Genomic DNA, 10,324 nt, shown 5'->3' on the forward strand with positions numbered 1-10,324 from the left:
GCGGCGGCTCCAGCTCCCTGCCTGGCGCCCGGCGGCGCTCCCCGGCCGGCGGCTCGGCTCGCCCTCCGCGTCCCGACCAGCGCCGCCTCTCCCGCGGGACGGCTCGTCGTCCGGGCCTGGGCTGCGGCCCTGCTCCGCGCCGGCCGGGGGACGGTCGTGGGGACGAGCATCAGCCGCCTGCGCCCCGGCCCTCGCCGCAGGTCCGACCGCAGGCTGGCTGCGCCCCCGTCCTCGGGGCGTCCGGGTGGGTTCTGAGTTCTCCCCGAAGAGCGCTCGCGTGGTCCGCGGCGCCTTCCAGAGTGTCCACAGCTGTTTGCCCCTGCTTCTGAAACGCTGTTCTCCCCGGTGCAGGCTCCGTTTCCGTTCTCTGGACCCACGGAAACCACGACCAGACCTGCCGCTGTCTGTCCCGCCTGGAAGCCACGGCCAGTCTTCCGTCCTCCGAGGCACGAAGGAGCGCTGCCCTTCATTCCGGGTCGTCCATCCATTCAAGAGAAAGCAGATGCTGAGATGGGGCGTCACCCAGCCACACTGAACCTCAGAAGTCACAGCCGAGAAGGTACTGACTTGCCCAAAGTCAGACAAGCGAAGGGAGGTTCCAGGCCGGATTCTCTGCGCTCTCCCAGCATCGTCAGCACGGCGAGGCTGGTGGGAGGGGGGTCAACCACGATGGAACTCAGGTCTGGAGAGGGGCTCCCGTGAGAACGCACAGTGCACGAGCTCCCAGGCCGGAGGTTGTAAGCACCTGTGCTAAGCCAACCACCCTGAGCTGCTCCAAGACACCTTTGCCTTTTACACGTTATCTCCACAGTCCCTGTGACTTGGAGGTGGGGTGTTGCCATGGTGGGTGGACACTGCCCAAGCCCTCTGCAACGGTAAGAGGCAGACCGCCTCACCAGGTGCAGACACCTGTCTCCTCACCTATCTGGGATTGAATTCTTCCTAACTAGTTCTGCTCTAAACTTTCCAGAAGTCAAGAAATTAAATGAGAGATAACACTCTCCTCCCTACATTAGTGATAATCACGTCATGTACCCAGATATTTGGGGTCTTTGACATAATTTTTCTTTTTTGGTACTAGAGACTGAACCCAAGGGTACTTTGCCACTGAGGCACGTCCCCAGTCCTTTTGGGACATGGTCAGGCTAAGTTGCCAAGCCTGGCTGAATCTTGTAGTACTGACTCAGCCTCCCCAAGCACTGTGATTATAGGTGTATGTCTCCACAGAAATGATAGACCTAATTTTTATAAGCTGGTTAGAATGTGCCTTATTTCCTTAAGGTTCTGGATTCCCCAGTCTTTCTGCATAATGCACCTGCTAGTTCACCTTGGCTTTGGCACACAGCAGGCCCTCAAATGAGTGGATGACCAAGGAGTTCTGCGCCCTTATACTTGTACATGAGGACACATGTGCACACATTTGTGTACATCTAACAACAGCAACTCTAAGCCACTTGGCTCATTTTCTTACTCAGGTTCACCAACAGCTGGATTGTGACCAGCACACTGACAGTCCTTTTTCAGTGACTTTCTCCTTACAGCTTCTGGCTGTAGATTCTAGGGATAGAACTGAATGTGCCCAGTACCCCCTTCTTCTCTCAGGATGACAGTTTCTCCCATGGCTTCAGCCATTATTTTTTCAGAATTCAGAATGAAAAAGAACAACCTAGCACTTTATTTTACTTAAGCTTTTGATGCTTAACCTGTTCCACAAAGGCTCCCATGCACATCCTTGTTCTGTCTCAGAAAACTGTTCTGGGCTCACCTGGCACGTTTACAGTCCTCACTCAGGAACTAGCGATGGTTCCTTTCCATGGTGAATGACACTAGAGGCCACAGTCGAGGTGCTTGCTATACCCACTGCTCCTGGGGCAGAACTAGGAAATGTGGAGTTTTTAAAGGAACAAGGATGAGTTCATACCTACATTTCCTATACTTTGAATTACAGGTTTTTAAATTAACTCTTGGATTTCATTGTGTTTTTCTCAGGAAAAAATACTCAGTTTTAACATTAAGATAGTTATTGGCTTTAATCTATACTGCACATAATTTTGAAGGATGAATACCAATAAAACTAGTACAAGATTACTGAATGAAATTTAGGATTACATTGTGGCTTTACTTGTCTTTAGAATACAGTGCTATAGTTCACTGATCTGTACAAAGTGCTATGTTCTTACATTGTTGACATATCCCCAAAAACGTAGCAGTCCCTGGTCATGAAGCACGAGGGTGGCACGTGGCTGATGCCAGGAGGCCCTCCTGGCCCAGCGCTGCAGCTGCTCGAGGGCGTGCTCCGGAGTGACAGTGCCTGCGTGCAGCCTGGACCCTGAAACCAGTGCCCACTGGGAGAACCAGCTGGGCAACACCAGAGCTCCATCCCCCATACATCCTACTTCCCAATGGCTGCTCAACATCACTTCCAAATGCTTGTCACTGGTAGAATTTCTGTGAATCCGATTCAAGGAGACAGACAGCACACATCTCCGTCTAATTTTCAGTCTTAGCCATTCTCTACAAAGGAAAGGAGATTGGAACAGTGCAAAACATTATTCAGGCCCACGTCTAACCTGGTCTTGACAGGGCCCCAACCGCGTCCTGCCTTCACCTTTAAGGTATGTGAAGCAAAAAAACAAGAAGCAAGCAGATCTGTACCCTTCTATTGCACACACTGCTGTGCACCACGTCAAGGGATCCCTCCGTTCTCACAGTTCACACCTGCTGCACACTATGAACACACTGCTGTGCACCACGTCAAGGGATCCCTCCGTTCTCACAGTTCACACCTGCTGCACACCATGAACACACTGCTGTGCACCATGTCAAGGGCTCCTTATTTCTCCCAGTTGACGCCTGCTACACACCATGAACACACTGCTGTGCACAATGTCAAGGGCTCCTTCCTTCTCACAGTTGACGCCTGCTGCACACCAAGAACACACTGCTGTGTACCATGTCAAGGGCTCCTTATTTCTCAGAGTTGACGCCTGCTGCACACCATGAACACACTGCTGTGCACAATGTCAAGGGCTCCTTCCTTCTCACAGTTGATGCCTGCTGCACACCAAGAACACAGTGCTGTGCACCATGTCAAGGGCTCCTTATTTCTCCCAGTTGACGCCTGCTACACACCATGAACACACTGCTGTGCACAATGTCAAGGGCTCCTTCCTTCTCACAGTTGACGCCTGCTGCACACCAAGAACACACTGCTGTGTACCATGTCAAGGGCTCCTTATTTCTCAGAGTTGACGCCTGCTGCACACCATGAACACACTGCTGTGCACAATGTCAAGGGCTCCTTCCTTCTCACAGTTGACGCCTGCTGCACACCATGAACACACTGCTGTGCACCACGTCAAGGGCTGCTTCCTTCTCACAGTTGACGCCTGCTGCACACCATGAACACACTGCTGTGCACCACGTCAAGGGCTGCTTCCTTCTCACAGTTGATGCTGCTGCACACCATGAACACAATGCTGTGCACAACGTCAAGAGCTCCCTTCTCACAGTTGACGCCTGCTGCACGCTATGAACACACTGCTGTGCACAACGTCAAGGGCTCCCTTCTCACAGTTGACGCCTGCTGCATGCTATGAACACACTGCTGTGCACCACGTCAAGGGCGCCATCTCACAGTTGACGCCTGCTGCACGCCATGAACACACTGCTGTGCACCACGTCAAGGGCTCCCTTCTCACAGTTGACGCCTGCTGCACGCCATGAACACACTGCTGTGCACCACGTCAAGGGCGCCTTCTCACAGTTGACGCCTGCTGCACGCCATGAACACACTGCTGTGCACCACGTCAAGGGCTCCTTCCTTCTCAGAGTTGACGCCTGTTGCACGCCATGAACACACTGCTGTGCACCACGTCAAGGGCGCCTTCTCACAGTTGACGCCTGCTGCACGCCATGAACACACTGCTGTGCACCACGTCAAGGGCTCCCTCTCACAGTTAACACATGCTGCACGCTATGAACACACTGCTGTGCACCACGTCAAGGGCTCCTTCTCACAGTTGACGCCTGCTGCACACAATGAACACACTGCTGTGCATCAAGTCAAGGGCGCCCTCCCTTCTCACACTTGCCTGCTGCACGCTATGAACACATTGCTGTGCACAACGTCAAGGGTTCCTTCCCTCTCACAGTTGACGCCTCCTGCACACTATGAACACACTGCTGTGCACCACATCAAGGGCTCCTTCCTTCTCACAGTTGATGCCTGCTGTACGCTATGAACACACTGCTGTGCACGACGTCAAGGGCTCCATCCTTCTCACAGACACCTGCTGCAAGCTATGAACACACTGCTGTGCACCACGTCAAGGGCTCCTTCCCTCTCACAGTTGACGCCTGCTTCACACTATGAACACACTGCTGTGCACCACGTCAAGGGCTCCTTCCTTCTCACAGTTGACGCCTGCTGCACACTATGAACTCACTGTTGTGCACCACGTCAAGGACTTCTTCTCACAGTTGACGCCTGCTGCACACTATGAACTCACTGTTGTGTACCACGTAAAGGGGTCCTTCTTCTCACAGTTGACGACCGCTGCACACTATGAACACACTGCTGTGCATCAAGTCAAGGGCGCCCTCCCTTCTCACACTTGACGCCTGCTGACGCTATGAACACACTGCTGTGCATCAAGTCAAGGGCTCCTTCCTTCTCACAGTTGAAGCCTCTTGCACGCTACGAAGACACTGCTGTGCACGACGTACAGGGTTCCTTCCTTCTCACAGTTGACGCCTGTTGCACGCTATGAGCACTCTGCTGTGCACCACGTCAAAGGATCCTTCGCTCTCACAGTTGACGCCTGCTGCACGCTATGAACACAATTCTGTGCATCAAGTCAAGGGCGCCCTCCCTTCTCACACTTGACGCCTGCTGACGGTATGAACACACTGCTGTGCATGAAGTCAAGGGCTCCTTCCTTCTCACAGTTGAAGCCTCTTGCACGCTACGAATCCACTGCTGTGCACCACGTCAAGGGCTCCTTCCTTCTCACAGTTGACGCCTGCCGCACGCTATGAGCACACTGCTGTGCACCACGTCAAGGGCTCCTTTCTCACAGTTGACGCCTGCTACACGCTATGAACACACTGCTGTGCACCACGTCAAGGGCTCCTTCTTTCTCACAGTTGACGCCTGCTGCACGCTATGAACACACTGCTGTCTGTTCACGACATCAAGGGCTCCCTTCCTTCTCACAGTTGAAGCCTCTTGCTCGCTATGAACACACTGCTGAGCACGACGTCAAGGGCTCCATCCTTCTCACTGTTGACGCCTGCTGCACGCTATGAACACACTGCTGTGCACCACGTCAAGGGGTCCTTCCTATTCACAGTTGACGCCTGCTGTACCCTTGAACACACTTCTGTGCTCCACGTCTAGGGCTGCTTCCTTCTCACTGTTGACACCTGCTGCACACCATGAACATACTGCTGTGCACCACATCAAGGGCTCCTTCCTTCTCACAGTTGACGCCTGCTGCAAACTATGGACACACTGCAGTGCACCACGTCAAGGGCGCTCTTCATTCTCACATTTGACAACTGTGTACACTAAGAACACACTGCTGTGCACCACGTCAAGGGCTCCGTTCTTCTCACAGTTGACACCTGCTGTACGCCATGAACACACTGCTGTGCACCACATCAAGGGCTCCTTCCTTCTCAGAGTTGAGGCCTGCCGCACGCTATGAGCATACTGCTGTGCACCACCTCATGGGCTCCTTCCTTCTCACAGTTGACGCCTGTTGCACGCTATGAGCACTCTGCTATGCACCACGTCAAGGGCTCCTTCCCTCTCACAGTTGACGCCTGCTGCACACTATGAACACACTTCTGTGCATCAAGTCAAGGGCGCCCTCCCTTCTCACACTTGACGCCTGCTGACACTATGATCACACTGCTGTGCATCAAGTCAAGGGCTCCTTCCTTCTCACAGATGAAGCCTCTTGCATGCTATGAACACACTGCTGTGCACCACGTCAAGGGCTCCTTCCTTCTCACAGTTGACGCCTGCTGCACGCTATGAACACACTGCTGTGCACCACGTCAAGGGCTCCTTCTTTCTCACAGTTGACGCCTGCTGCACGCTATGAACACACTGCTGTCTGTTCACGACGTCAAGGGCTCCCTTCCTTCTCACAGTTGAAGCCTCTTGCTTGCTATGAACACACTGCTGAGCACGACGTCAAGGGCTCCTTCCTTCTCACAGTTGACGCCTGCTGCACGCTATGAGCACACTGCTGTGCACCACGTCAAGGGCTCCTTTCTCACAGTTGACGCCTGCTGCACGCTATGAACACACTGCTGTGCACCACGTCAAGGGCTCCTTCCTTCTCACAGTTGACGCCTGCTGCATGCTATGAGCACACTGCTGTGCACCACATCAAGGGCTCCTTCCTTCTCACAGTTGACGCCTGCTGCACGCTATGAACACACTGCTGTGCACCACATCAAGGGCTCCTTCCCTCTCACAGTTGACGCCTGCTGCACGCTATGAACACACTGCTGTGCACCACGTGAAGGGCTCGTTCTTTCTCACAGTTGACGCCTGCTGCACGCTATGAACACACTGCTGTCTGTTCACGACGTCAAGGGCTCCCTTCCTTCTCACAGTTGAAGCCTCTTGCTTGCTATGAACACACTGCTGAGCACGACGTCAAGGGCTCCTTCCTTCTCACAGTTGACGCCTGCCGCACGCTATGAGCACACTGCTGTGCACCACGTCAAGGGCTTCTTTCTCACAGTTGACGCCTGCTGCACGCTATGAACACACTGCTGTGCACCACGTCAAGGGCTCCTTCCTTCTCACAGTTGACGCCTGCTGCACGCTATGAGCACTCTGCTGTGCACCACATCAAGGGCTCCTTCCTTCTCACAGTTGACGCCTGCTGCACGCTATGAGCACACTGCTGTGCACCACGTCAAGGGCTCCTTCTTTCTCACAGTTGACGCCTGCTGCACGCTATGAACACACTGCTGTCTGTTCACGACGTCAAGGGATCCCTTCCTTCTCACAGTTGAAGCCTCTTGCTCGCTACGAACACACTGCTGAGCATGACGTCAAGGGCTCCATCCTTCTCACTGTTGACGCCTGCTGCACGCTATGAACACACTGCTGTGCACCACGTCAAGGCGTCCTTCCTATTCACAGTTGACGCCTGCTGTACCCTTGAACACACTTCTGTGCTCCACGTCTAGGGCTGCTTCCTTCTCACTGTTGACACCTGCTGCACACCATGAACATACTGCTGTGCACCACATCAAGGGCTCCTTCCTTCTCACAGTTGACGCCTGCTGCAAACTATGGACACACTGCAGTGCACCACGTCAAGGGCGCTCTTCATTCTCACATTTGACAACTGTGTACACTAAGAACACACTGCTGTGCACCACGTCAAGGGCTCCGTTCTTCTCACAGTTGACACCTGCTGTACGCCATGAACACACTGCTGTGCACCACATCAAGGGCTCCTTCCTTCTCAGAGTTGAGGCCTGCCGCACGCTATGAGCATACTGCTGTGCACCACCTCATGGGCTCCTTCCTTCTCACAGTTGACGCCTGTTGCACGCTATGAGCACTCTGCTATGCACCACGTCAAAGGCTCCTTCCCTCTCACAGTTGACGCCTGCTGCACACTATGAACACACTTCTGTGCATCAAGTCAAGGGCGCCCTCCCTTCTCACACTTGACGCCTGCTGACGCTATGATCACACTGCTGTGCATCAAGTCAAGGGCTCCTTCCTTCTCACAGATGAAGCCTCTTGCATGCTATGAACACACTGCTGTGCACCACGTCAAGGGCTCCTTCTTTCTCTCAGTTGACGCCTGCTGCACGCTATGAACACACTGCTGTGCACCACGTCAAGGGCTCCTTCTTTCTCACAGTTGACGCCTGCTGCACGCTATGAACACACTGCTGTCTGTTCACGACGTCAAGGGCTCCCTTCCTTCTCACAGTTGAAGCCTCTTGCTTGCTATGAACACACTGCTGTGCACCACGTCAAGGGCTCCTTCCTTCTCACAGTTGACGCCTGCCGCACGCTATGAGCACACTGCTGTGCACCACGTCAAGGGCTCCTTTCTCACAGTTGACGCCTGCTGCACGCTATGAACACACTGCTGTGCACCACGTCAAGGGCTCCTTCCTTCTCACAGTTGACGCCTGCTGCATGCTATGAGCACACTGCTGTGCACCACGTCAAGGGCTCCTTCCTTCTCACAGTTGACGCCTGCTGCACGCTATGAGCACACTGCTGTGCACCACATCAAGGGCTCCTTCCCTCTCACAGTTGACGCCTGCTGCACGCTATGAACACACTGCTGTGCACCACGTCAAGGGCTCCTTCTTTCTCACAGTTGACGCCTGCTGCACGCTATGAACACACTGCTGTCTGTTCACGACGTCAAGGGCTCCCTTCCTTCTCACAGTTGAAGCCTCTTGCTCTCTACGAACACACTGCTGTGCACGACGTCAAGGGCTCCTTCCTTCTCACAGTTGACGCCTGCTGCACGCTATGAGCACACTGCTGTGCACCACGTCATGGGTTACTTCCTTCACACAGTTGACGCCTGCTGCACGCTATGAACACACTGCTGTGCACCACGTCAAGGGCTCCTTCCTTCTCACAGTTGACGCCTGCTGCACGCTATGAGCACACTGCTGTGCACCACATCAAGGGCTCCTTCCTTCTCACAGTTGACGCCTGCTGCACGCTATGAGCACACTGCTGTGCACCACGTCAAGGGCTCCTTCTTTCTCACAGTTGACGCCTGCTGCACGCTATGAACACACTGCTGTCTGTTCACGACGTCAAGGGATCCCTTCCTTCTCACAGTTGAAGCCTCTTGCTCGCTACGAACACACTGCTGAGCATGACGTCAAGGGCTCCATCCTTCTCACTGTTGACGCCTGCTGCACGCTATGAACACACTGCTGTGCACCACGTCAAGGCGTCCTTCCTATTCACAGTTGACGCCTGCTGTACCCTTGAACACACTGCTGTGCATCACGTCAAGGGCTCCTTCCTTCTCACAGTTGACGCCTGCCGCACGCTATGAGCACACTGCTGTGCACCACATCAAGGGCTCCTTCCTTCTCACAGTTGACGCCTGCTGCACACTATGAACACACTGCAGTGCACCACGTCAAGGGCTCTCTTCATTCTCACATTTGACAACTGTGTACACTAAGAACACACTGCTGTGCACCACGTCAAGGGCTCCGTTCTTCTCACAGTTGACACCTGCTGTACGCCATGAACACACTGCTGTGCACCACATCAAGGGCTCCTTCCTTCTCAGAGTTGAGGCCTGCCGCACGCTATGAGCATACTGCTGTGCACCACCTCATGGGCTCCTTCCTTCTCACAGTTGACGCCTGTTGCACGCTATGAGCACTCTGCTATGCACCACGTCAAAGGCTCCTTCCCTCTCACAGTTGACGCCTGCTGCACACTATGAACACACTTCTGTGCATCAAGTCAAGGGCGCCCTCCCTTCTCACACTTGACGCCTGCTGCACACTATGAACACACTGCTGTGCATCAAGTCAAGGGCTCCTTCCTTCTCACAGATGAAGCCTCTTGCATGCTATGAACACACTGCTGTGCACCACGTCAAGGGCTCCTTCCTTCTCACAGTTGACGCCTGCTGCACGCTATGAACACACTGCTGTGCACCACGTCAAGGGCTCCTTCCTTCTCACAGTTGACGCCTGCTGCACGCTATGAACACACTGCTGTCTGTTCACGACGTCAAGGGCTCCCTTCCTTCTCACAGTTGAAGCCTCTTGCTTGCTATGAACACACTGCTGTGCACCACGTCAAGGGCTCCTTCCTTCTCACAGTTGACGCCTGCCGCACGCTATGAGCACACTGCTGTGCACCACGTCAAGGGCTCGTTTCTCACAGTTGACGCCTGCTGCACGCTATGAACACACTGCTGTGCACCACGTCAAGGGCTCCTTCCTTCTCACAGTTGACGCCTGCTGCACGCTATGAGCACACTGCTGTGCACCACATCAAGGGCTCCTTCCTTCTCACAGTTGACGCCTGCTGCACGCTATGAGCACACTGCTGTGCACCACATCAAGGGCTCCTTCCCTCTCACAGTTGACGCCTGCTGCACGCTATGAACACACTGCTGTGCACCACGTCAAGGGCTCCTTCTTTCTCACAGTTGACGCCTGCTGCACGCTATGAACACACTGCTGTCTGTTCACGACGTCAAGGGCTCCCTTCCTTCTCACAGTTGAAGCCTGCTGCTATGAACACACTGCTGTGCACCACGTCAAGGGCTCCTTC

The sequence above is a fragment of the Sciurus vulgaris genome (genome assembly GCF_902686455.1).
Source record: "Sciurus vulgaris genome assembly, chromosome: 6".
NCBI lineage: Eukaryota > Metazoa > Chordata > Mammalia > Rodentia > Sciuridae > Sciurus > Sciurus vulgaris.